Consider the following 26854-nt stretch of genomic DNA (forward strand, 5'->3'; position numbering starts at 1 on the left):
GATTAGAGCTGAAGGGAGGCTGCAGCAAGATTTGTCGGCCGGCAGTGATACCCACAGGCATCCTGAGATTGGCTTCCTTCCCTATCACACTGTGAGCTAGTGGCCCAGCCAGGATGAAGCTTTGTTTCCTCCCAGCACCACCCCCAGCCCCAATCCCAGGATGGAGGAGGCGTTAAGCCAGCAGTGTTATGCCTCTCAAGAAGTTGGAAGAAATGAAAGAGATCCTCCAGGCCTGGAGGAGAAAGGCTGGTGGCCGGAGGCCCATCCAGGAGGCCGAGGCACCTCCGTGAGTCTTGCCAGTCTTCCCGTCTTGTGGCTTTACCTGCAAAGTTCAGAAGATGGAGATCTTAAAGCCACACAACTGTTTTATAGCTAGAAAGGAAGCCAACCAGGGCAGAGGGCTGCGTGGGACACAGGGGACCCTTCTGATGAGCCGGGAAGATGGGAATGAAGGAAATCTGGCAATTCAGATGAAAAGCCAGACAGTAGGAGAGGCAGAAGACATTACCTAATAAACGAGGGGGGAGGAGGAGGCCCGTCAGAACGCTCCCTGCTCCGCCTTGGCATCTCAGCTGCTCGCTCCGTAAGTGGAAATAAAAGCCCTCTGAGAAGGCAATGATTTGCTTAGAAAACACTCATTTAAAACATCTTGCAATTATTGACACTATCATTACATCCTGGCAGTGCCCGTGTATTATCACCTCCCCTGTGTGTTTGCCGTGAGAAGAGTCTCATTGTTCAGGAGGGAAAATAAAAGTCCCAGGATAATGGGCGTGGAATACACGCCTGGCGATATGAAGTTGATTTCCCAGGAAGAAGGAAGCCTGGATGTCTATTGTCATCTACCTTGGTGGCCTGAATGTTCTCTCTCTCTCTCTCTCTCTCTCTCTCTCTCTCTCTCTCTCTCTCTCTCTCTCTCTCTTGAGCTCCTCTGGGCAGCCATCCAAATGATTCATATTAAATTCTAGCTATATTCAGCACAAAAGTCATCTAGCATCAGAGGATCAAAGTTGCATCAACCAACAAGCGCGGGGGAATTGATAAGCAGTTAAAATTAGGTCATGGCAGAGCAGTGGCTTTTGATGGATGAAGTGAAATTTAGCCGCGGGTTTGCTATTTAAAGATCAGTTACAGCACCCTTTCCTGTAGCCGCAATGAACACACAACAAAGTATCGTGTGTCTGATTAAATGTTTAATCATCGCTGTTGGCCCCGCCGACTGTGGCGGAGACTCACGGTTCCTTGGAGCGGGTTCAGCTCTCAGACGGAGCAGGAGAAGGCATCTGACCTCCCACCTCCAGAGCCTCTCGAAGGCTCTTTCTCCCCCCCCCCCCTGCTCAGGCAAATTCTGTAAAGTTATTTTAATCACTTTTATAAGCATTCCGCCCATGAAGCACTTCAGTCTCCGGATTCTGACCCGGCTCAACGTGCCCAGATTCTTCACCAACTTAGAACAAGCACGGCTTCCAAGTGCCAAATGTGTTCGTCAGCTGACCCAGTGGCCTCCTTTCGTTTGCTTGCTCTTTCCTGCAGTTTTAGAAGCACACCCCTCAGCAGCGTCGGACATGGCTGCCTTCTCCTGGTCTGTTGTGACACTTGTCAGTGCCAGAATGGAGACTCAGCAGCCCTAAGAAGATGGGGTCGGAAGCCCAATGGAGGACGATCTCTCGTGCACACGTGCTTGCAAAAAAACCTGTTAGCAGTGGTCTCTGAAGACCACAGCCCTGCACAGAGGCCCCCACAGCCTTATGCCAAGGGCACTTCCATAGGACAGCCACCGGCAGCTGCCTGTTAAACTTTGGACTGACTCCACCCTTGTTACTGAGCCTCGCTGCCAAGGATGATTTTTTCAAAACAACTTACATAACCTCATAACCTGCCCTGTTTTACCTCTGGAAGCCCTTGCCTTCCTCCTCTGCCTCTCCGAAAATGCTGACGACCCGTCGCGACACACACGTTCCAGATAGCGATCTGCTCATTCCCAAGTAAAACCGGTCCACTTTTGAGACCCACGTCTTCCGTGGTTCCTCAGGTCCACCGTTTCCCCGTGAGCAAAAGACTTGTTTTATTAGACTCGGGTGGTTGTGGCTGAGCCCCGGACCTTTGTGCCCAGTGGTCATCAATGCTTTTTACCTCTGTGTCCAGACTTGGAGCTGCCCATGAAGCCAAAGAGGATCAGGGTGTTCTGCCTGGACAGAGCTGGGGTGGGTTCCCATGGGCCCACAGGTGTCCCCCTCAGTCCCCTCGGGCAGCCAAGCTCACCCACACAGACGGATGGATTGCTGAGCTCCCAGTGTCCAGAACTGAGAATCCACCATGGGAGATAAGTCAGCAGAGGAAGCACTGAAAACCAAGTTCAGCACAAAGTGCCCAGTGGTAAACACACCCTGGGTGGGGAGAAAGGAGGAGCCCTTGGTGGGAGACACCAGCCAGGGGGACAGCTGGGTCTGAGCTTGGGGAAGGCAGGGAGAAGAAGGCTGCCCCTTGGACACGAGTCAGCTCGAGCCAGGCAGGGCCGGGCAGGGCCGGCCAGTGGGGCTGCCTGCTTTCTCCAGAAGGGGGCCATGCAGGGCTCCAGGCAGAGCCAGTGTTTGCACAAGGCCTTGGGAAGGGGACAGGGCACCCTAAATTGTCCCTCTCTGTGACCCCAGGGGAGTTGTCCCCATTCCTCCCCATGCACTCCGGGCTCAAGGACATTCACAGGCTGAGAATCACCAGAATGCAGGTGTCATCCACAAAACCAGCTGACCCATCACCAGACGCAGCCACCGCAGGACACCAGGACAGGAGGGGGAGTGACTTTCTATATGCAGATTTCACTCCCTTCGCTTCCTGTTCTAGGCAAACCGTCATGCTGGGCTTGGTCCGGAAGGTAAAGGTAATCAGCAAGCACTGTTGCCAGGGTATGGGCCAGATACTCTGAAGAGATCCACATCTGTGACTCTGCAGGTTCCCATTAAAGAGAAGGCAGGAGGATGACTTAGTTGGCCACCCTTGTGGCTTTCTGTGATGCAGTGTGAGCAGCGGCACTGCAGGGCTCAAAGTGGGGAGCTCCTGAGGGGCTCCAGCTGATGTGGGGAGCCTGGGCATTTGCTCACGTTCAGATGAGACAAAGATGACTCAAAAGACAACTTCAGACCTGGGAGGGACTCAGTGACCTTCCCTTGGCTGTCTTGCTACCTTCTCTGCATATCATCAGCCGTCATCTGTGCTGCATTGATTCCTCCGGAAACGAGTCCTGATAACCTCCAAGTGCAGGCAGCAGATCTGGGAGGTTATGCGAGGAGCCCTGTGTGGGGTGGGTATAGGAAGGGCAGCAATAAGTCTAGTGGCCCTCGTGGTCAACCGGAGAGGGACCCCGCTTGGGAACCCTTGAGCTTCAGAGTGCAAGCAACAGGGCAGGTAGCAGGGCGTGGGGACACACAGGCCATTCCCACGGTGGCTGGTGGAAGGCATTCATTCTCTCCACACTCCAGTCTGAATGGTTGGGCAAATCAGATACTGGAGGCCAGAAAGAACCCAGCCCAGAGGTGCAGGTGCTGGAGGTCCACAGTAAGGAGGCCGGCACTCACAAGGCACCTCCAGCTCCAACACCCAAGATTTTATGAGCAAGAGGGGCTTTTTAAAGGTTTAGACGTGTGCCCTCCATCGTGAGAAATAGGAAGAAAAACCTGGATTGGAGTCAGAGGTTGTCTTGAAGGTCCCTTCAAAAAGTCACTTCTGTTCATGCTCAAAATCCCAGCCATGTACATCCTACCCATGGTAAGTACTCAGATGATCCTCCTGGGTAATGACACGTGCACGGGAACGTGCAGGACCTTTAATCAGAGGCCTGTTCCTGGACTGCAATATGTTACCGCCCGGTTAGGACAGAGCGTGCCATGTCATTATTCACCTCCATCCAGGTTAGATCGCATTACGATGACCCTGTAAGTCGTATTAGACCACTGGTCTGAACCACCTGCAAATGTTTCTTACAGTGTGATCCTAACCTTCTCTCAAGAAGTAGGATCTACATTCTGTCCTCTTGTGAGCTGAACTGTGCTCCAAGCCCCAAATCCATACGTTGAAATTCTAACCCCGAAGACCTCAGAATGGGACTCTATTTGAAGTCGGGTCTTTAAATGAAGGTTAAGCGACCTTAAACTGGTACAACGGGTGCCCTTATAGGAAGAGGAGATTAGGACACAGATTCACATGGAGGGATGACAGGGAGAAGACAGCTGTCTGCAAACCAAGAAGAGAGGTCTCAGAAAGAACCAACCCTGTTCACTGCTTACTCTCCAGAACTGTGAGAACATTAGTTCTTTTTGTTTAAGTCACCTGTTATGTGGCACTTAGCTGCCCTGGCAAACTACTATGCCTCCCCTTAAGCCTGAGCAGAACTTTGTCACCAATTACCTAAACCAACAGAATGCAACTTCCAAAGATAGCTGGGGAAATGTCATAGTTTCCCCTGGTTTGCCGTCTCTCCTGGATACTGCAGCCAGAACTTGGCTGCCATGCTGAGGGAGCCCCAGCTAGCCAGCAGAGAGAGATGGCATGTACAAGAACCGAGCCCTCAGCCACCAGCAGGTCCAATCACCAGACACATGCATGAGTGAGGGACAGGAGCTCCCAGCCCCTGCCCCAGTGCCTTTTAGTTGAGGTCCCTTCTGAATTCCAAACTCACCAAATCCATGGACATGAATAAACTGTTGTCGCATGCCGCTGTGTCTTTAGGTGATTAGTTATGCAATTCATTGTAACTGGAGCAGTCCTGAATAGGAAATAGTACAATTTTCAACTTGCTAATGAGATAACCAAGATGAGAAGCTCAAGGTCTTCCAAGGTCATACAGCTTGAAATGGTAAAAGAAAAGTAATTTCACTGCAATGATTTCTTACCAAATGCAAATCACAAGAAAGATCATACAGTAAGCCATCAGGGACATAAAGCTGTCCCTGGGGGGAGCCTCTGTGTATCTGCGCCTACGGTGACCACAAGTCATGGGCATTTTTGCCCAAGTTCTGTGTAAGTAGATATATGGATACATTCCAAGAAGTAGCATATTTATTTAAAATTTCACAAGGTAGTACATCATTTCCCCCACAAAGAGATGTCAACAATTCACTCTGCCCTCAGCACCTGTGTATACGTGGGCAACAATACGGGGCATATGTGTTTTTCCTTCCCCATAATTGCAAAGCTTTCAGATCTGATGCAATTATCTTTAAAACATCATATAATATACTTAACAAGGAAATGTTGAATTGTAACTTCAAAACCTGCTTTATTCTCCTCACACCATGGAAAGCTAGGAAAACAGCAATTATGCCAACTTCCTTTTTCTTCTTCTTTTCTCTTTATCTCCAAATTCTTGCTAATTTCGCAATTACAGTCAGTCCTCTGTGTCCACGAGCTCTGCATTTGAGGATTTGACCAACTCAGATGGAAAATATTTGGAAAAATAATTTTCATTCATTTTGAACATGTGCAGACTTTTTCTTATCACTATTCCCCAGATAATGTGGGATAACAGCTATTACAGAGCACTTACATTATATTATGCACTACAAGTAATCTAGAGATGATCTAAAGTGTGCAAAAGGATGTGCAAATGTTTTGTGAAATTACTACATCATTATTTACCAGTATTTAGTTATTTTAATTGTACAAATTTATGGGGTATGGTGTGATAATTGGTCATACATGTATAATGTGCACTGATCAAATCAGGGAAATTAACATTTCTGTTTCCTTGTCATTACTTTATGTTTGGAGCTTTTGAGCTCCTCTTTTGTAGATATCTTTTAAGTGCATAGCATGCAGTTTTGAAAATCCATGGATTCTTGGTACAGGAGAAGGGAATCCAGGAACCAACTTTCCATGGATACTAAGGAATGGCTGTATCTCTAAATTGTCATGTGATAGCATTTGCATTCTGCTCCATATTTGGAATTTCCACACAATCCAGCCCTCATTGGACACTTACATGAATTCTGTACCCACCTCTCAATTTCCCAGTTCATCCCTTCAGTCAGCACTGGTCCAGCTCCAGGCGCTTGGTCAGCAGGACTCTGGTAGGCCTACCATGGGTCCTTGTTTGCTGTTCTCCTGATCCTGACAAGCTGACGCTCTCCATGTAGCCACATCATGCCTGCAGGCCTTTCCTTGGAGAGCTAGCTCCCCAGGAGCCGTTCCTTCCCTTGTCTTTGCCTTTCATGGAGAAGCATGCGTTTGATATTTTCTTCAATCTCAAGCCCGACTCTGTACGTGTTCTTCACCTGTCTCTTGTTGATCAATTAATTCCCACTTTTACTCTTGCCTGGGTCTTTGTTGGCTCTTTTTTGATTGTGGATAGTCTTTATGTGGAGTATCCACCACAGTAGACCAGATGTGGCTGAGGAACATGGTTGAGAAGGACCTAGGGCAGAGAGTCAGGTTCATGTGAATCCTGGGTCGTGGACATTTTGCCAGATTTCCAACCCTGGGGGTTGTCTCGGCAAATCACAGCACTGCCTGGCCACCAGCCCTCAGGATGGCCCAGGGGCATTCACTCTACTCTGGAGCCATGGCAGAGCTCTCCACCCACCACAGAGCAGCCTGCCTCCTCCAGAGATGTCTGTCTGTCTGTCTTGGCTCCACCCAGTCCTGGCTCCTTGATCCTTCCTGTTCCCAGGGCCACATGAGCCCGGTACCCTCTTAGGTCTGCCAGCTCTCTTCCACCTTAGACAGCTCTTCTCTTCGGCCGTGAGTTGGAGGCGTGGCAACGCGGTCGTGTCATGGAAAACGGAGTTCTCTCTACTTAGAGCTCAGCTCTCCTTTGGAGGTCTCCTTACTGTTTGTGGTTGGTTTTACCTGATTCTACCACCCTCAACGGACAGATCAGGACCCACCCCTCTTTATTCTCCAGGTCACTGAGTTTCAGTGTCAAACATTACTTTTTAAACCATTTTGCAATTGAAATGCAATGTGACGTAGGAAGCCAAACATCTGTGCAACTTGATGCAGTTTTGCAAACTGATGATATTCATGCAACCAGCATCTTGAACACAAAACAGAACTTCACTAGCACCCCAATTCCCATCCCCCTGCATCCAGAGGCTTTTAGATATTCAAATTGTCCACAGACACATACCCCATGTGATAGCATGTATCTTCTTACTATTCCGTAATGGAAGAAACACATAATGGCCCAAACTCGATACATTTAGTTAACACTGCTATACTTTATGTGTCACAGCCTGGAATCCATACGTGTGGTAGTTGACTGTTCCATGGTTAGCATTTAGGATGCCCACAGACAAGGCCTGGTACCTGAATGGATTGCATTATCTACAGCTTCCAATCCAACTAGATAGACAGATGTTCACTTCACCATCGCAGCAAACTATCCCAGAAAAGCCAAGGAGGACAGAAATCGGAGAAGTCAAATGACCACTGCTCCTTGATTCGCAATGGGGCTACATCCAGGTAAACCCCTTGGTAAGTTGGAAATATCACAAGCTGAAAGTGCTTTTTTATTTGTTTGTTTATGTCGGCAGTGCTGAAGATGGAGCCCAGGGCTTTACGCATGTTGGGTAAGTGCTCCACACTGAGCTGCATCCCAGGATTTCATGCAGCATTAAATGCTTCAATACGCCTAACCTACCCAGTGCCACGGCTCTGCTTAACCTCCCTTAAACATGCTCAGAACACACACCTTAGCCTCCAGTTGAACAAAGTCAACTCACACAAAGCCTATTTTATAGCCAAGTGTTGAATGTAATTTGTTAACTGCTGAATTAAAAATGAAAGACCAGAACAATGGAAGGAGTATGCCTTTGAGCAGGGTGGTTAGTGAGGTGAGGACTGCCCAGGTGAAGCAGCTCAGGCCACTAAGCAGAGGAGGTAGATAAACTCAGAATCACTCTGTCAGACTAGACTAGGCTTGTGTCTGGAAGGTGAAGGAGCAGGCAGCAGGGAATGTGCTTCTGCACCTACAGTGTCTTCTGATGCCACCGGCTCAGTGCTCTCTCCCGTCACCAGAAAGGGAAGGAGCCAGGGAGCCAGGGAAGGGAAAGAGAAAGGAGGAAGGAATGTCGGATGGGGGCATTTAAATATTCAGCCCAAGAAAGCTCCTGACAGCCGCAGCCCCACACCATGAGGAATTCGGGACCAGAGACACGGCTGTTGGGTTTTCAGGGGTAGGTGGGGAACTTTCCTAACTCATTCTCTCCCATTCACAGCTCCCAAGTCCTGGGGAGTCTCCGCTGGGCGTTGCTACTAGAAAACCATCTGGAGATCCTGGGACTTAGATTCAGTGGCGAACGTCAGACACATGGCTTTATTCTCAGATGCCAGGGACATTCAGGGAGGCAAGGGTGCAGCCCAGCGGTGTGTGCAGATGCTTGTCGGCCCTGGCACGGAAAATACCTGAGGCTCCCTGGAACCCCGTCTCTGAGGTGAGGTCCGAGTGGCAGTAGAACCAAGCAGACGATGCAGGCAGAGAGCAGAAGGCTGGAATGTGCCAGGCAGAGAGAACAGAGTGCAAGGGCAGGAGGGAGCCAGCCATGTTTTCAGAACCACAGAATTTCAAAAATGCCTGGAATGCAGAAATGTAGAAAATAGGCTTTAGACTGTGTGGGTTCCGTCAGAATAGAAACAGAAAGCAGCACTGTTCCAAGTGGAATGAGGACATGAAGACATTTCTAATTTAGAAGGGTCTCAGGAAGGTTAGTGGCTGGGAGGCCGGAAGCAGGGGCACCACACAGGAGGGTGGAGCAGCAGTTTATCTGGGCAGAGAGAGGGCACAGACTGGTGTTGGAAGTACTGCTGGCAGGACCCGGGACCTGACCAGGTGAGGCCAGAGGGAGAGGTCTCCTGGCTGCCACTTTGGAGCTCCGGGGGCACCTGTTGGGTTGAAAGTGGAGCGTCAGCCAGGGAAGTGGGACTGTCGCTGAGCACCACTGTGGTGGTGTGTAAATGACGGGTGTCAGGTCCCCCCTTAAGACCCACCAGCACAAGCCACAGGCTGATTGCTGACCCTTGAAGCCACCAGCAGGGGCAGGGTGACAGTCCCAGGTACACTGTGATCTGAGAAGACAAGCAGCCCAGGGTGCACCTGGGAGAGCACCCTCATTTAAGGAATGGAAAGAAGATAGAAGCTTGCAGCAGGTAAAAGAGAGGAAGGAGGAGACGCTAGGGTCTGGGTTAAGGGACGTCTTCTATCTGCCCCCTCACGGGCGTCCCTGAATCACACCCCATGTACCTTCCACCAGCCGCGCTGGACGGGACCAGGGGTAGAACCAAGATGGCTAGAGTTAGGCTCCCTCTCTGAGACTTCTGGCCAGCTGTTTCAGTACTTGGTCAAGGTTATAAACACCCTGATTCAGCATTTGGACTCAAGGTCACAAGCATTTGACCTGTTGCCCATGTGCCTTCTTTGTTGGCCTGCATATTAAACAGTCCTAGGAATGCGTCATTCAGCAATTTCCTTGTGGTGGATTAGTCAGAGTGTACTCACACCGACCTCGATGGTGTACCCTACTACACACCCAGGCTGATAATAAACCGTGGCTCCCAGCTGCAAACCATAGCACGTGACTGCAGTGAGTACTACAGGCCGTTTAACACAGTGGTGAGTACTTGTGTATCCAAACATAAAAAAGAGCAAAACTACTAGGTGATAGAAATATCTCAGCTCCATTATCATCTTATGGGACCACCATCATGTATGCAGTCCATTGTTAACAGAGATAGCATAAACAGGACGTGGCTACAACACTATTAACAGTGGGGCATGTGGAATGGGCCCAGGAGATCTGAGGTGGGAAGGGAGATTCATATCCACCACAAACTCAATCCTACTGTTAGGACTTTTAGATTTCCATATTCATGCGTCATTTCTTATACACAGGAGAACCTAATTAGTATTAAAATGTGTTCTTAGAGTCCAAAAAATTCACAGGCTTTTGCACAAAAAAAAAAGGTTCAGGCACGTATAATCCAGCCCTTGAGCTAAGCACTCATTAAAACACAATGTTCTTCTGTGTCATCAGTGATGTTAGAAACACCAATCTAACTACCAAAAGTGAACAGAAGCAGTTTACGTCTTTATCGAGGTTTAAGGATGTCAGAGAATGTTCCCCTTCAGAACACCCCCTGCTGTAGTCTAGATGTGCAATGTCCCCTCCAGGCCCAGGTGTTGGAAGCTTGACCCCCAACCTGTGGCACTATGGGCAGGTAGTGGAACTTTTAAGAGGTGGAGCCTAGTGGGAGGAAGTTAGGTAACTGGGGGTGTCCTTAAAGGGGATGCTCAATATGGGATCCTGGTCCTTATGTTCTGTGCTGCCACAGACCCAAAGCGACAGGGCCAAGGACTGTGGACTGAAACCTGCGAAACAGAGAACCAAAATAAACTTTCCTGCTCTAAGTTGACTATCTCAGGTGTTCTGCACAGTGGTGCAGCTGACGACCACACCCACCAACAGTCCTGGTGATAAAGGTAATGCCAAAGGTCCTGCTGCTGCACCGCATCCCTCTCCTCAGGCCTCTCTCTCACTCTCTCTTATTCCCAGAGCCTCCGTAGACCTCCACTGCCCACGCTGGAAGTCAGCCTCTGTGAGGATAACCTCCCACTCTCCTGTCCGTCATCCTGGATTCTGAACCATAGAGACCAGCACTGAACACTCAGTCCCAACAGTTGAGCAACAAGCAAGCAACACTCGGGGCCTTCTCACGGTGGTAAGTGGACTGTGGACAGTGACAGTTTCTTCTCACGTGCCACCCATTCATTCCACTTTTCGGTGCCACTCCTTCTCCTACAACAAGAACGGCTTTGCTGAATGATCTCCTTTCAATTAAACCGATTATCGACTTCAGGGTCAATGTTTGCTTACTATAATACAGAAGCTTACTTAACTAAAAAAATCACCCTTGGGTAGAAACATAGTCCCTGAGTTTATGCAAATTATAGGGAATAGTGACTCATATATAGGGATGAGAGATAGCTACACCCTGCAAAGGCTGACAAAACTTATCTAACCTCTGGGGGCATGTGTCACCCCAGACCCCCACAGCAGGGCTTCAGGAGGTGGGACAGGGTGCTGGAACTTTCCATATCTCTCCAGGCACCCCAGCAAGTGAGTGCAGCCAAGATGACAGTATGGAGCCCTTCGCTGTCCATCAGAGCCTTCCTTCTTCCCAGAGTGAATGTTTTAGAGGCTACTTCAGACAAGTCAATCCTACATTTCCCCCACAATCACAGGTGCTAACAAATTAGGAGGAAAATAATCTTATTGAGGAAGAGTTCTCAAAAAGTGTGCTTTTGGGGTCTCTTTATCTCCTTCTAGCTAAAGTGGTGTTCTGCATTCGCTACTTCTGGACTTACTCTGAGAGCAAGAAGAATTTTCACCCAGCATCCACCATGGAGCTACTCCTTAAAGATTTTAGGTGAAGCCTGAAACCCCCCCAGGGGATATCAGGAGCAGAACCTCAGCCTCAACACACTCACATTGACCCAGGGGAGCAGAGGCACTCTGGGTTCCCTGCTGGTTCTAACAGATGATGGCAGTGCATTTTCTGTTGCTATAACAAAATACCACAGACTGGGTCATTTAAGAAGAGCGGAGGTTTATTTAGCTCTTGGTTCTGGAGGCTGAGAAGTCCCCTATCATGGTGCTTCTTCTTACTGCGTTATAACATGGTGCAAGGCATCCTCTGGTGAGAGAAGAGCAACTCTCCTCACTCAAGTTTCTCTTCCTCCTCTTAGAAAACTAATAATGATGACATCATGGGACCCTCTCTTACCACCAATCTAATCCTCTTTATCCCCCAAAGACCCAGTCCCAGGAATTTATGAATTGGGGGTGTTTAAGTTTCTAACACACAGGGTGGGGTGTGGCTCCGTGCTAGAACATTTGCTTAGCATTTCTGGGGCCCTGGGTTCAAGCCCCAGCACCGCCAGAAACAAATAAAGAAGTTTCCAACACGCGAATTCTGGTGGACACATTCAAACCACAGCGTAATCCCACTGCCCTTGTGCGATGTAGGATGGTGAGGGGCAAAAACACAACGGCCATTCAAAAATCAAACGTATTCATCCATCCAAATAGTCCTTGAAGTCTGACTGTGTGTTGAGCACCCTGCTAGGTGCTGGGGATGAGACTGTGGACAATGGAAACCCTCTTCCAGTCTCCTGGGCATATATGTATATAGATTTAAGATTTTTAGTTGTCAGTGGACCTTTATTTCGTTGATTGATACGGGGTGCTGAGAGTCAAACCCAGTGCCTGACCCATGCTGGACAAGCGCTCTGCCCCTGAGCCCCCACCCCAGCCCCTCACTGTGTTTTTATATTGTTGCATGACGATTTTAAAGTCCTCACCGCAGACTTGTAGACAAAGGCGCCACTCCTAATAGACACGCTGTGAGAGAAGCAATCGGACCCTTGAGATGCACAGTAACCGGAGGGGCCCTGCCTCTGCCCAAGCATCGACTGAAAGGTAAAAGGAAGAGTCAGGAGGGAAGGCAGGGCCCTGGGCAGAGAGAAGAAGGGGAGAGGGGGAGCCTAAGAGGACTGTGACGTCACTGGGGCACACACTCGCCCTCTCTTGGCTGGCTCATCTTGAGGCCAAGCCCCAGGAGGGAAGCTGTTGAATGGAGAAGCCACCCAGCAGGGACCCGTGTCCCCAGGAACAGCCAGGGAGGACCTGCCAGCAGCTCAAGGTGAACTCCAAAGTGGACCTTCTCAGGGCCAGCTGACCCTCAGTCCTACGTGCGTCCCCTCGGGGGTGACCCTGAGTCGGTAGGCCCGGCTAGGGGCACCCCACTCCTGAGCCACAGAATGGGTGAGACCAAGTCTGTCGTCTAAGCTGCTGAGTTCTGCAGTGACTAGTGACAACCTGAGAAGCCCGTCCAGTGACATCCTGTTTCCGTGTTCCTTCCTCCCTTTCTCTTCAAGTGGGCCTCACTGTCCCTTGGGCACGGAGTCTCTTGGACTGGTCTCAGCTGGAGACTGTGTTTCCACTTGGTCAACCTCCGGTGAGGCTCCTGCACTCTCCTGGTGACCTGGTGGTGGGTCCCCTACACCACCTGGGGTCCTCTCAGGGGGCCACCCGCTCACTCAGCAGGAGGCCGCTGTTCTCCGCTTGGCCTAGTGGGGTCTCTGTCCTGGGTCGCTGGGCCCTACCCACCGCCTTACTCTCCTTCCTCACCTCACGGACGCCAGGCCAGGAGCTCTGTGGTCCATGGTGGTCTGCCACCTCCTGTGCATTCTGGGGTCTGGGGGCTTGGCTTGTCCCCAGGTTTCGCTGCCCATGTTGGCCCCGGGTTCTTGATTTGCGACCTCACCCTCTCTGTTTACATGCGTGTGTGAAATCTGGAGGGGCCGCCTCTGGGTGCCCACCCTGAGCCTCTGGAATTGAGCTCACCTGGGCCCTCCTCCGGGAGGCGACACCAAGGCATTGAGACAAGATCAGGGTGACGTCAAAAAGCTCTTTCTAGGAGGGAGAGGGAGCCTACACCAGGGTCTATGAATATTTGGTGCTTCGTTTCTGTAAATGAAATGCAGTGCGTACCGTGTGGGTCACTCTGCCTCGCCTGCCCCTGAATACACGCAGGTCAGTGTCCTGGCTTTCCATCATGGACAAAGGACGGTTTGACGGTTGACGGCGGAGAATGTCACGTGTCAAAAATCAAATTTCTCTCCCGTGGCCCGTCAGGGTGGAGCCAGTCTCAGGACTGGCGTACACACAGGCAGGTCAGGGTCCCGTTTGTCACAGGTGTTGGTGCTGGGAACCCGGAGCAGCCCGTGCTCCGTCCTAACCCACAGCTGCGGGGAGTGAGCACCCAGACCCGGGCAGGGCCGAGGTCTGAAGCAGCCGCTCAGAGCTCACAGGCCTTCTGGGTTTACTTGTTTACTTTGTGTGGTTACAATGCCTTGCTTCTCTCTCCAGGAGGCTTCACCCTACTGTGCCTGGGCCGTCCTTGCCCACACCTCCCTGTTAATGGGCTTTGTGAGCGGGATCACATTAGGCTGCATTCCCTCCCACAGAGCTTCCCCGTGCAGATGGATGGGCGCTGAGCCTCTGATGGCCGAGCTTCACCTGACCTCGGGTCATCGGCTGACCTATATTCTGCCTGCATTTGCGAAATATTATCAGGTAAAAGAGCTTTGGAGAGCCAGAAAGACTGGGCAGGCGGCTCAGACCTTGGCCAAAGAGACAGCTTTAAAACCACACTCAAAAGCTACTCAAGGCCCCACAGTGTCCAAGGCCCCCAGTCCCCAGGCACAAACTAGAGCAGGATGCCTACGTCTCGAAAAAGCTCCACGTGGGAAACCAGGGGTGAACGTGACAAGAGAATGAGGCAGACATTCTCAAGAGCAATGAGGTCATTATTATTTTTTATAATATGTACACATATTAGGCTTTTTTCTGTTGTTATAACAAAATACCTGAGGCAGGATATACTGTAAAAAGAAAAGAGGTTTATTCAGCTCACAGTTTTCAGGGACGAAAGTTCAGACAACTTGGCACTGACTCTGGCGACAGAACCACATGGTGGAGAGCAGCATAGTAGAATCACATGCAGAAGAGATGGCGTGGTGGGATAGGAAGTCAGACACCACGGAGAAGCCAGTCTTTCTTTTTTAAATAGCAACTCACTGTCACCGTAACTGACTCACTCTGTGACTCCAGTATTCATCTCTTCTAAGGGCAGTGCCCCATGACCTACTTCCTCCCACCTGGCCCCACCTCTTCAAGGTCCCACCACCTCAACACCACCACTGAGGACCGACCTCGGGGGATGCTCAAGCCACATTCAAATCATAAATCATATGTTTTGCTTTTTAAAATGTTTGTGCCTTTTGTGATTATTTACCTAGATGAATTGGAGGTGTTTGCATTGAATGAATATTAAAAGAACCATGCCTTTGGAAACCGATGGGGACAGTTCAAAGAGGCAGATAAACAAGACAGCCCCCTAGGAGACAACACATCAAAGACAGAGGAGTTAACCTGAAAGTGTGGTGCTGTCATCTCGTGACTTGTCAAGTGTCTGCCCCCTGGCCACATTTTGCTGGCTCATGGAAAATCGATATTTAGCAAGAAGTGTTTAGAGATGGAACATTTCAAAGTCTCCATCAAGATGGATGGATGTATGGATGGATGGAGGGAGGGATAGAGGGAGGGAGGGATGGAGGGAGGGATGGATGGAGGGATGGATGGATGGAGGGAGGGATGGATGGAGGGAGGGAGGGAGGGATGGATGGAGGGATGGATGGAGGGAGGGATGGATGGAGGGATGGATGGAGGGAGGGAGGGATGGATGGTTGTGAAAGTGGATGAGTGGTTGAGGAGACGGGTGCATGAGCAGGTGGATGGATGGATATATAAGTGGGTAGATGGATGGTTGGGTAGACACGTGGGCAGATGAGTGGATACAGAGACGGATGGATTGACAGGTGATAAAGAGATATGACAGAGCGTTAGTTGCAGAACCTGGGTGGCAGGGATATTGGTGGTGCCGACGCAGTTCTTTCAACATTTTTGCGTATCTGAAATTCTCACAATGAGATGTCAGGGAGAACACCTGTGACTGAAGGTCCCACATGGCATGGCCCTGGAGAGACCCAAGGGACCCATTAAAAAGGAAGACTCCTAAGACTCACCCCAGGCCCACTTCAGAGTTTCTGCGAGTGGGAAAGGGCCCTCATCGAGCTCTCCCTACGGTTTTGAAGCCACAATGCAGACGTCACGCTGGGGAGCTCACCTGACTTAACCAGGAACGGCTCTGCCTCTCACCACGCACACCCACAGCAACTGCGTCAAGAGTGGCTCCCGGCTCACACTCTGACCACAGGCTCCAATCCAGGCCATCTGCCCCCGATCAGCAGAAACGTTCGAGTGTGTGTCTGGGGATGAGTCGGTGCGAGCAGACCCTGGAGCTCAGCAGTCACAGGTGGGGGTTAGTGCTGTGAGCGGCCTTGATGTGGAGCTCCTAGAAAACGCCAACCACTTCAAGGGGGCCTGTGGCTGAGCCTCCAGCAAAGATGCAGACAGACATTAAACGCCAGGTTTGGGTCCCCACTCACGTCACCCTGTGTCACCTGCAGGATCCGCTGTCTAATTTTTTTTTTCCAGGTGCAAAGTGAAAGTATGGGACCTCTTTTTTAAAAAAAAAAAAATTTAGTTGAGATGGACCACAATACTTTTATTTTTATTTATTTGTTTTTATGTGGTGCTGAGGATGGAACCTGGTGCTCACACGGGGTAGGCAAGCGCTCCACCACTGAGCCATAGCCCCAGCCCCAATATGGGACCTCTTGTTCAAAGCTATTACAGAACTTCAAAATGTTGAAAGCAAAGCTTGAAAGCACAAGATCTTCCTGAGCAGGAACACTGAGCTGCTTGCTGACTCTGTCCTGTGCCCTGGAGCCGACTCTGGTCACCTGAGTTACAGAAATTGGCATTTGCCAAGCCAGTTAGTGGTGGCCTAAGTCACACAATGCATATTTTTTTACATCAAAATGATACGTCAAGCTGTGCACAGTGGCGCACACCAGTAATCACAGTGGTTCAGGAGGCTGAGGCAGGAGGATCACGAGTTCAAATCCAGCCTCAGCAACGGCGAGGCACTAAGCAACTCAGTGAGACCCTATCTCTAAATAAAATACAAAATAGGGCTGGGGATGGGGCTCAGTGGTCAAGTGCCTCTGAGTTCAGTCCCCAGTAGCCCCCCCGCAAAAAATATAATATGTAAAAATATATATAATCACGTATTCTGTCTAAAATCTCCAAAAGTAAAACTAGTTTTCTTAAGTTTCTGGGTTTGTGGACAACTTGTTTTTTAAGCTAAGCATGCTAGATGCTGGCATTTTAGTATCCATTCAGTACAACTTTATTCAACACCAAGGGTGTCTCTAGACTGTGGAGATACGGTGAAAAAGAAAGTGGACGTTGTCCAGGGAAGTCAACAGAGAAAACACACTCACTCACTCACACTCACACTCACACACTCACACACACATGTCCATTTATCAAACAAGTCTCTGGGGGCAGTTGAGGGTCAAAGGAAATCCAGAGTAGGCCACAAAATTCGGACACAGGGGGTTGGCGTCAGGACTGTCCAGGCTTATAAACGGATCTTCGGCTCTGTTGCTGTTGCCACGGTTACTATTTGGGATTTTACGTACTTACTTCAAGCCAGGGTCTTGCTATATTTCTCAGACTGGCCTCAAACTCCTGGGCTCAGGCAAACTTCCTGCCTCAGCCTGCTGAGCAGCTGGGATCATGGATGTCTGGCCTCACCTCTGCCTTTAGATTCTATTTTGCAGTGATAATGTCATAGGCGGTCGCCCAGGAGTGTGCAAAATCATACAAATCCCCGTCTCCCTGGCCCTTGGGGTTTCAGCCAGAGTGACATCCACCTGCATTTCTGTCTGAAGATGTGATCTGGCCCCAGGGACTGGCAGAATTTGGTGGATGAATCCCCCCAGCTCACTCCTTCTTCAGAAATCATTGCTCCAGAATAGATAATGCTGGATTCTTAAGACTTACGGGAGGATGTGGTGCCAGACCCCGTGGTCTGACCCGGGTCTCCGCTCTTCACCTCCCGCCCATCTCACTTCCCACACCCGCTCTGCACATTGTTGGTTTTTAAACATACATGGAGACATAGTGTCTATACGTGTCTATGAGGTCCAGTTTAGGAGTTCAGTACAGTGTGCGATGATCAAATCAGAATACTCAGCACTCTGTCTCGTCGATTGTGATCTTTTCTGTGTTGGGAACTTTCATGCTCGTCTATTAATGTGAAATACATCAAGGGTTGCTGGAGCCAAAACTTGTCCTGGTTTGTGCCCGTCGTCCAACTTCTTTCCGTTCCGTCCTCTCTGCCCTGAGGGGTGGCACTGGAGGTCCTTAGGTCAAGAGCAACCAGCCAGACGCAGGAAGACAAATGCCACACCTCCTCCTTCACTGGGAACTAAAAAGCCCTCAGGGTCTCCCTCCTCCGTGCCCGCAGGGGGTCTCTGGGATCAAATCCTACCACAGGGTCGACTTCTGGGGAGATGAAATAAGACGGGGTTCCTAAGGCGCTCTGTGACAAGGACAGGGAAAGAGGCTGAGGAGAAGAGGACATGGGGGGAAAGACCAGGGAATGGCGCCCTGGAAGCCAAGAAGGAAGGAGTAGCCAGCCAGACAGGGGGCGGAGGGGCCCAGGGGTCTGCCTGGAGAAGTTCACATCAAGAACACGGTCAGCAGGAATGCAGACGGCAAGTCAGGGGGAGAGGACTCCTGATCCTGGAGGACGCAGACGGCGGTGGCTTTGAGGGAACATGGGGTGGAGACAGGGAATGTCAGGATGGGAGAGACTGAGCACCTTCAGGTGTGTCCTGCCAAGATAAGACTGAACAGGAGAGGCCGGTCCACACCAGGGTGTGAGTGTGAGCGTGTTTTCTCTGTTGACCTCACATGGGTTGTGTGGAGCCTGGGGAGGGCGAGCAATGCTGGGGTCCAGAAATCAGGAGAAGCAGACAGGATGACAGCGCAGAGGTGGACAGATGGTGGAATCAGCAACCGGCCCTGTAAACATGGCCTTCAAGTTATGCAGGAAAGAGGAAAACAGGCTCAGTGCTCAGAATCCATGGGCCAGCAGACCCTGGGCCTTGTCAGTCTACACGCATCCTAAGAAAGATGGTTTTGTGTTCGATGTTTAAAAACCTAGCATTCGCAGGGGTTCCGGGACGTAGGGACAAGTACACAGCACAGATCTGGGTCCCCCCTTTTAGCCCCAAAGGCCTGTGTTCTAGGCTTAGAGGTGACCAGCTGGGCCTTGGGCAGAGTTCTGTTATCTCCAGCTACATGACCTTGGGCCAGTCCACTCTCCCACTTGGGGCTCGGTTTTCTCACTTTCCTGCTTACTCTATTGGGTTATCAGGAGGAACCAATCACAGAATCCAAACTAGTGTGCACGCACATCAACCAGCGTCGGTTCCACGATTCACACAGCCGATAGGTCCTGAGGTCTCGAGGGCTGGGCCAAGTGTCGGCGTGGAGCCACCCACCCCAGAAACCCTAAAGTCCAGCCCCTCAACTCAGCGGGGGACAGAGACACAGCATAGTCCCCATGTGGAGGCAGTGACTCAGGTCTTCAGGGAGTCTGCAGACCAGAGTGGCTGCTTGACTATGCAGGAGACAGAATACACAGGAAGGGGACAGGAACACTTGTGTTTATATATAAAAAAGCACCTTAGCACGTGGTGGTTTAAGTACTGTTTGATTATTTTATGACAATGATCGTTTCATTGTTCTTTCATAGGGTCCTGGAGCGGACGGCGTTCAGCGAGGCCAGTCTTGCTGCCTTCATGAAGTGGCAGGCACGTGGAGGCTGAGGCTAGACTCAGGCAGAAAGCCCCCTCGCTCTCCTGTCCATGGACGGATGGTTCCTGCCATCAGTGGTCTGGGACCTCCACGAGGGCCGTTGCCTAGAGTGTCCGCACGTGGCCCTCCAACGTGGCCTGGGAGACTCATGACCTGTGGGCTTCATCCTAAGAGTAAGCATCCCAGGTGCTAGGGGTCGAATATTTGTTCCCTCCAAAATCCATGTGGAAATTAGCAATTTAACAGTATTAAGAGGTGGGACACTTGGAAAGTGTGTGATCCATGAGGACACCACTCTCCTGGTTGGGATTGGTGCCATTATAAAAGGGCAAGCTCCGCCCTCCCTTGGTGTCTGTTGCCTGTCAGCCTTCTGCCATGGGGTGCCACGGCAAGAAGCCCTCACCCGATGCAGCACCTTAATCCTGGACTTTCCAGCCTCCAGAACTGTGAGCCAAAGACATTATGTTCATCACAAAGTGCCAGGTCTTGATAAGACAGGAGGCAAGAACCAGGAGCTCTATCAGCTTTATTAATCTCCCTGGGAGCAACAGCATCATTCCCCTGCCCCTGTTTGATGGTCGCTCACCAAGGCGGGTCAGATTCAAGGGAGCACACGCAGCCTCCGTCACACGAAGGGAGGAAAGTCAACATGATTATGGCAGTGGGCTGGAAGTCCTAGCTACAGGACTCCACAGAACTTGCAATCTTTAAATCCAGTTTGTAGAACTGGCTGCACTAAATGTGACTCTTCTGCTCCAAAGAAGGTACCCACTATGGATCCTCCTCAAAGCCCAGAAATCAATCTATTGTAAGTAGCCTTGGCTAGACACCATCTTGGCTTAGGGGCTGGCAGGTAACCTTGACCCTGTCAGAAGCCTTGGGCCAGTGCAGGCTTAGAAAAGGTGACACTTCCAAAGGAGAACAGTAATTCTCAGAAGTAGATCTTAATTAGAAAGAAATCTATGAATTACCTGGAAAAGAATTTAAAATGATCCCAAGGAACTTCAGTGAGATGCAGAATACAAATTAATAATTCAAAAAAGTGAGAAAAACAATTCAAGATATGAAAGAGAAATTTATCAAAAAGATATAAGTGATTCACCTGAGCCAATCAGAAGTCTTAGAACTAAAACTTTAAGTCAATGAAATAAAAAATATAGTGCAGAGCTTCACAACAGACTTGAATAAGTAAAAGAAAGAATTTCTGAATTCTTAGAAACAACAATAGGTGTTGGTGAGGATGTGGGGGAAAGGCACACTCATACATTGCTGGTGGGACTGCAAATTAATGCAACCAATCTGGAAAGCAGTATGGAGACTCCTCAGAAAACCTGGAATGGAACCACCATTTGACCCAGTTATCCCTATCCTCAGTCTATTCCCAAAGGACTTAAAAACAGTGTACTACAAGGACACAGCCACATCGATGTTTATAGTTTCAGAATTCACAATAGCTAAACCCTTAAACCAACCTAGATGCCCTTCAATAGATGAATGGGTAAAGAAACTGTGGTAGACATACACAATGGAATATTCCTCATCATTAAAAGAGAATAAAATTATGGCATTTGCAAGTAAATGGATGGAGTTGGAGAATATCATGCTAAGCAAAGTTAGCCAATCCCCCAAACCAAAGGCTGAAAGTTCTCTCTGAGAAGTGGATGCTGATCCGTAATTGGGGTGGGGGGATGTAGAATGGAGGAACTTTGGGCCAAGGAGGAGGGAGAGGAGGGGAGGGGACATGGGGGCAGGAAAGATGGTGCAATGAGAACAACATCATTACCCTAGGGACATGTATGACTGCACATGTGGTGCAACTCTACATTTGTACCACAGCCAGAGAAACGAATAGTGTGCTCCATTTGTGTACACTGAATTGAGAAGCCTTCTGCAGTCATGTATAACTGATTAGGACTAATAAAAAATAAATTTAAAAAAAGAATTTCTGAATTCTAGGACAGATCTGTTGAATTAACCCAGTCAGGCAAAAAAAAGGGGGGCGGATATTGGAAAGGATAAAATATATGAGATTTATGGGACAACATTAAGTGAACAAATATTCCCATTATGAGGAATTCAGAAGGTGAAGACAAGAGGAAAAGCATCGCAAACTTATCTCACAAAATAATAAATGAAAAATTGCCCAAATCTTCAAAGAAGTCTAGACATCCAGTTACAAAAAATCTCAAAGAACAACACCTGGATTCAACCAAGGCACAGTATAGTTCAAATGTCAAAGCACAAGACAAAGACAGCATCCTAAAAACAGCAAGAGAAAAACCACCAAGTCACCTACAAGAGAACGCCCATTAAACTTATAGCAGATTTATCAGCAGAAATCTCATAGACTGGAAGAGAATGGAATGATATATTCCAAATACTGAAAGAGAAAAAAATTGCCAACCAGAATTTGTTGTTTTTTTAGGGCCTCCCTAAGGGGCTCAGGCTGGCTTTGATCCTCCTGCCTCAGCCTCCAGAGCCACTGGAAGTACAGGCATGAGCCATCGTGCCCTGCTCAACCAAAAATATTGTACCCAGCAAAGTTATCCTTCAAAACTGAAGCAGACATAAAACTTTCCTAGAAAAACAGAACCTGAGTGAGTTCCTAATCCCCAGACCATCCCTGTAGCAAATACCTAAGGGAGGCCCACACTAGAAATGAAGGGATGAGAACTATCATAAAGAAAACATGAACATGCACAACTCACAGAAGAACTGGTGCATAAAACAGGAGGAGAAACACATCTTAGCACCACAGAAAGCTACCAAATCACAAAAATAAATAGTAAGAGAGGTGGAAAGGGAAAAAAATATAAAACAAGCAGAACACAATTAACAAAGGGACAGGAGGATGTTTATCCCAATCAATTATAACCTTTAATGTAAGTGGATTAAATGTGCCAATCAAAAGACACAGCCTGGCTATGTGGACCAAAAAAAAAGAATTCAAATATGCACTGCCTACAAGAATCACCCTTCATTGGTAAAGGTCCACATTAACTAAAAGTGAAGGGTTAAAAAATATATATCACTTAAATAAAAACCAAAAGAGAGCAGGAGTAACTATGTTAACATCAGATAAAGCAGACTTTAACTCAAAACCTGAAAGACTGGGAGGCTGAGGCAGGAGGAGAGCAAGTTCAAAGCCAGCCTCAGCTACTTAGCAAGATTCTCTCTATATAAAATATTAACAAGGGCTGTGGGTGTGGCTCAGTGGTTAAGCACCCCTGGGTTCAATCAACCCTAGTACCAAAAAAAAAACCTGTAAAAGATAAAGACTGTCCTTATATATTGATAGAAAAATAAATTCAGCAAGAAGATATAGCAAATGCAAATAAAATCATTTATGCACCTGACATGGGGCCACTCACACATATAAAGCAAATATTATTAGATCTAAAAGGAGAGGTTGACTCTAATACAATAGTAATAGGGGGCTTGAAGACCCCACTTCCATCACTGGACAAATCATCCAGACAGAAAATCAATAAAGACTCATCCATGTTGAACTGCACTATAGAGCAAATGGACCTAATCACATTCACAAAACCTTTCTTGCAGCAGCAACAGTATGCACATTCTCCTCATCAGCACTTGCAACAGTCTCCAGGACAGATCATGCATTAGGCCCAAACGAGTCTCAATTTAGAAAATCTGAAATCATCCCATGTATCTTCTCAGACCACAGCTGAATAAAACTAAAAAGCAGCCACAAGAAGCATGGGGAGTATAATGGCACATGGAAACTACATAATGTGATTCTGCATGACAAATGGACAGTTGAAGAAATAAAGGGGAAGTCAAAAGGCTTCTAGAAACCAATGAAACTGACACAAACTAAAGTCTGTGGGATACAGCAAAAGCAGAAGTAAGAAGGCAGTTTATAGCAATTGATTCATATGTCAAAAAACAGAAAGATCTCAAATAAACAAGTGAACAATGTACCTCAAGGACACAGAAAAGCAAGAACAAACTCTGCCTCAAATTAGTAAAAGGGGAGAAATAATAAAGATCAGAACAGAAATAGATATAATTGAAACTAAATAAAACACTATAAAAATAGATCAATGAAAAAAACGTATTAGATTCTTGAAAGAGTAAACAAGATTGACGAGTCTACAGCTAAACTAACAAAGAAAAGTGAAGACCCAAATAAATAAAATCAGAAAGAAACAACTGATGCTACAGAGATACAAAAGATCAAATAAACTAACATCAATTCTTATATGCTAAAAAAGGAAAATCTAGAAGAAATGGATAAACTCCAGAACATATATAATCTACCAAAATTTAATCCGAAGAAAATTTAGAGACCAATCATGAGTAATGAGATTAAAGCAATCATTAAAAATCTCCAATCTGAAAAAAAAAATCCAGGATCTATGACCTCATTGCTGAATTTTATAAAGCATTTAAAGAACTTATTCCAATTCTTTTCAAACTATTCCAAAGGAAAAAAATCAAAATAGAAGAAATTCTGCCAAACTCTTTTTATGAGGTCCACATTATTTGACACCAAAACCAGAGAAGATATGTCAAAAAATAACACTAGAGACCTGATCCCTGGTGAACACAGATGTAAAAGTTCTCAGTAAAATATTAGCAAATGGAATCCAACCATACAATCAAAAAACCACATGCCATGATCAAGTGGGATTCATCCCAGGAATGCAAAGATGGTTCAATGTATGCAGATCAACAAACCCCATACAACACGTTGAGTGAAGGACAGAATCCACTTGATCATTTCAAAAGATTCGGGAAAAGCATTTGATAAAATTCAGCATCCCTTCATGATAAAAACTCTCAACAAGTATGTGTAGAAACAGCATATCACAAAACACTGCAGGCTCTCTGTGAGAGTGCTTTCTCCAAGATTGGGAACAAGGTGGGATGTCCCTCTTCACCACCCTTTAATATGGTACTAGATGCCTTAGCAAGAACAATTACGCCGGAGAAAGAAATACAGAGCACCAAAATTGGAAAGAAAGATATTTAACCATCTATATTTGCAAATGACATGATTTTATATGTAAGAAAATCCAAAGAATTCATCAAAAAGCTATTAGAACTTATTAAAAAAATTCAGGAAAGTTGCAAGATATGAAATATAAAGACAAAAGAGAAGGATTTTTATACACCAATAAGAAATTTGCTAAAAAAAGAAATTGACAAAGCAATCTCATTTACAATAGCTACAAGATTAAGTAAAATTTTTAGAAAAAAAAAAATATTTAACCAAGGAAATGAAAGCTCTCTACAGTGACAATTATAAAACACTGATGAAAGAAATTATAGAGGGTGCCCCACAAGGTGCTGAGATATCCCCCCATTCATGAACAATAAGAATCAATATCGTTTGAAGGACCACCCTACTCAAAGCAAACTATAGATTTAATGCAATTCTCATCAAAATACAATGATTTTCTTTACAGAAAGAGTGTCAAAGTTAGCTGTGCATATGGAGAAGATTGAAACGGAATCCTTTTCTCTCATTGAACACAAAGATCAATTTAAAACAGATCAAACACCTAAATGTTAAACCTAAAACTCAAAAATCACAATAAGAAAGCCTAGAGAAAGCCTCTAAGACCCTGAGACAGGCATGGTTTCTCGTCTAGGACCAGAAAGGCATAGACACCCAGAGCAAAAATAGACAAATAGGATATATATATTGTGCAGCAAAGGAAACAATCAACAGAATGAAGAGAAAAACCTTCAGGATGGGAGAAAATATTTGCAAACTCTTCATTTGAATAAAAAGGTTCATATCGAGAATACCCAAGGAAGTCAAAACGCTGGACAACAAAACAACAAACAGTCCAGTTCTAAAGCGGGCTAAAGAACCCAACAGACACTTTCAAAAGAAACATGCAAATGGCCAAGTTCATGAAATGCCCAAGCTCACTAATCCATCAGGGAAGGACCTGCAAATCCAAAACCACAATGAGATTTCATCTCACCCTGGTTACAAGAGCTACCATCAAATGGACCAAAAAATAACCAAGACTGGCAAAGATGCAGAGAAAAGGGTACTCTCAACCACTGTGTGTGGGAACGTAAATCAGTACAGGCAGGCACTGTGGAAAACAGCCGCAAGACTCATCAGAAAACTTAAAATGGAACCACCTGCACTATGCTGCATAAGCATGAAGGTGTGAGAAGTCTTCACGTACCCAGTGATTTGGGAATCTTAATTGTGATAGTGCTCTATGAAGTATCAATGTCTGGTCATTCGAGTTCCTCTCTTTGTTCTTCATGAAGAATCCATAATTGAATTTGGGAAAAATGGTAATTTTATGATAATCAAAGTCAGTCCCTCCATTTGTCATATTTCTTTACTTATTGGGGTCTTTTATATTTTTCAATAAATGCTTGTAATTCTCTTCATAAAAGAGGAAAAAAAAATCTCTAAGAATTTAAGCCATCATCACTAGGCATGAATAGTTCTCCAAGGTAAGGAACATGGTGGTGAAGAAAAAAGTCTAAATGCACCAGACACAGAGCAGAGCTGCCAAGAGCTCTGCACAACACACACGCAGACACCCAAATACCAACTTAAGTACACAAAGATCCTGTGTAAAGACACGCAGCCAATACACACATTTGTCATGTGGGCAACCAATATTTGAAACTCAAAATGGGCCTGAGGTCGGCTCTGACCATTGGCTCTTCCTTTCCTGTCCAAGAGGCCATTCAGGTGGAGAGACACAAGCCCAGGGAAGGCATTAATGATGACTATGATGTCACTAATGATGCTTTTTATGAACCTACCACAAATGTCTTGCCATGAGACGTTTGGGGCCTCTTGTGACTCAGAACCTTCCTTTGCCCCGTGCTAAAGATCTGGCATTAAGCCATTTAGTCCCCATTCTCCCCCCCACCCCTTTTTTCCTTTTGTTTGTTTGTGTGTTTGAGACAGTCTCCCTATGTTGCCCACCCTGGCCTCAAACACGTGGGCTCAAGCAAGCCTCCTGCCTCAGTCTCCCGGGTAGCTGGAACTACAGGCATGCACCAGCTCACCTGGTTTAATCCCCCCAGTTCTTGTGAGATGGGTGTTAGGATAGGTAGATAAATGAACACGGTAAGACACAAATAGGCCACGTGACTGGCATGGGTTCCACGGCAGAACTGGAATGTAGGTTCAGTTTCATGTGGCTCTGAGCACATGCTGTAGCCCTCTCTCAAGGAACAACAAAGAAGGAAATCATTCATTCCTTCACTCACCCAGTTTCTTTGCAAACATGCACTGAACATACACGGGAGAAGACTCCCTTATCGGTTCCTGATTAAAAAAAAGTACATTGTGCTTGCAGGGCACAGTGGCGCATGCCTGCTGAAAGAATGAACAAGGCTCATGGTGGGAGAAAATGCCCGTTTATTGAGGAACAGCTCTGTATATTTTTAGAGCTAGGGGTTATGACAGTTGAACAGTTTAATGGTTTGACTGTTGGCATGGGGTGCTTTCTGATTGGTGGGTAAGGATCATGTGAGCCAGCAGGGCT

General features: G+C 47.4%; 1 long non-coding RNA gene across 3 annotated transcripts; it reads left to right on the forward strand.

Annotated features, from left to right (window-relative positions):
• The first annotated feature begins 8205 nt into the window (after nt 1-8205).
• Nucleotides 8206-14821, forward strand: LOC144370070 (uncharacterized). 3 transcript variants are annotated; one of them, XR_013430006.1, is made up of 4 exons: nt 8206-9601; nt 10542-10707; nt 11316-14126; nt 14681-14821. It is a non-coding gene; the product is annotated as an uncharacterized LOC144370070 (long non-coding RNA). The 3 variants fall into 3 exon arrangements; XR_013430004.1 differs by having other exon boundaries at nt 8209-9601; nt 11316-14821; XR_013430005.1 differs by having other exon boundaries at nt 8210-9601; nt 14018-14821.
• The last annotated feature ends 12033 nt before the right edge of the window (nt 14822-26854 follow it).

This window comes from Ictidomys tridecemlineatus, chromosome 13, assembly GCF_052094955.1.
Source record: "Ictidomys tridecemlineatus isolate mIctTri1 chromosome 13, mIctTri1.hap1, whole genome shotgun sequence".
Classification (NCBI taxonomy): Eukaryota; Metazoa; Chordata; class Mammalia; order Rodentia; family Sciuridae; genus Ictidomys; species Ictidomys tridecemlineatus.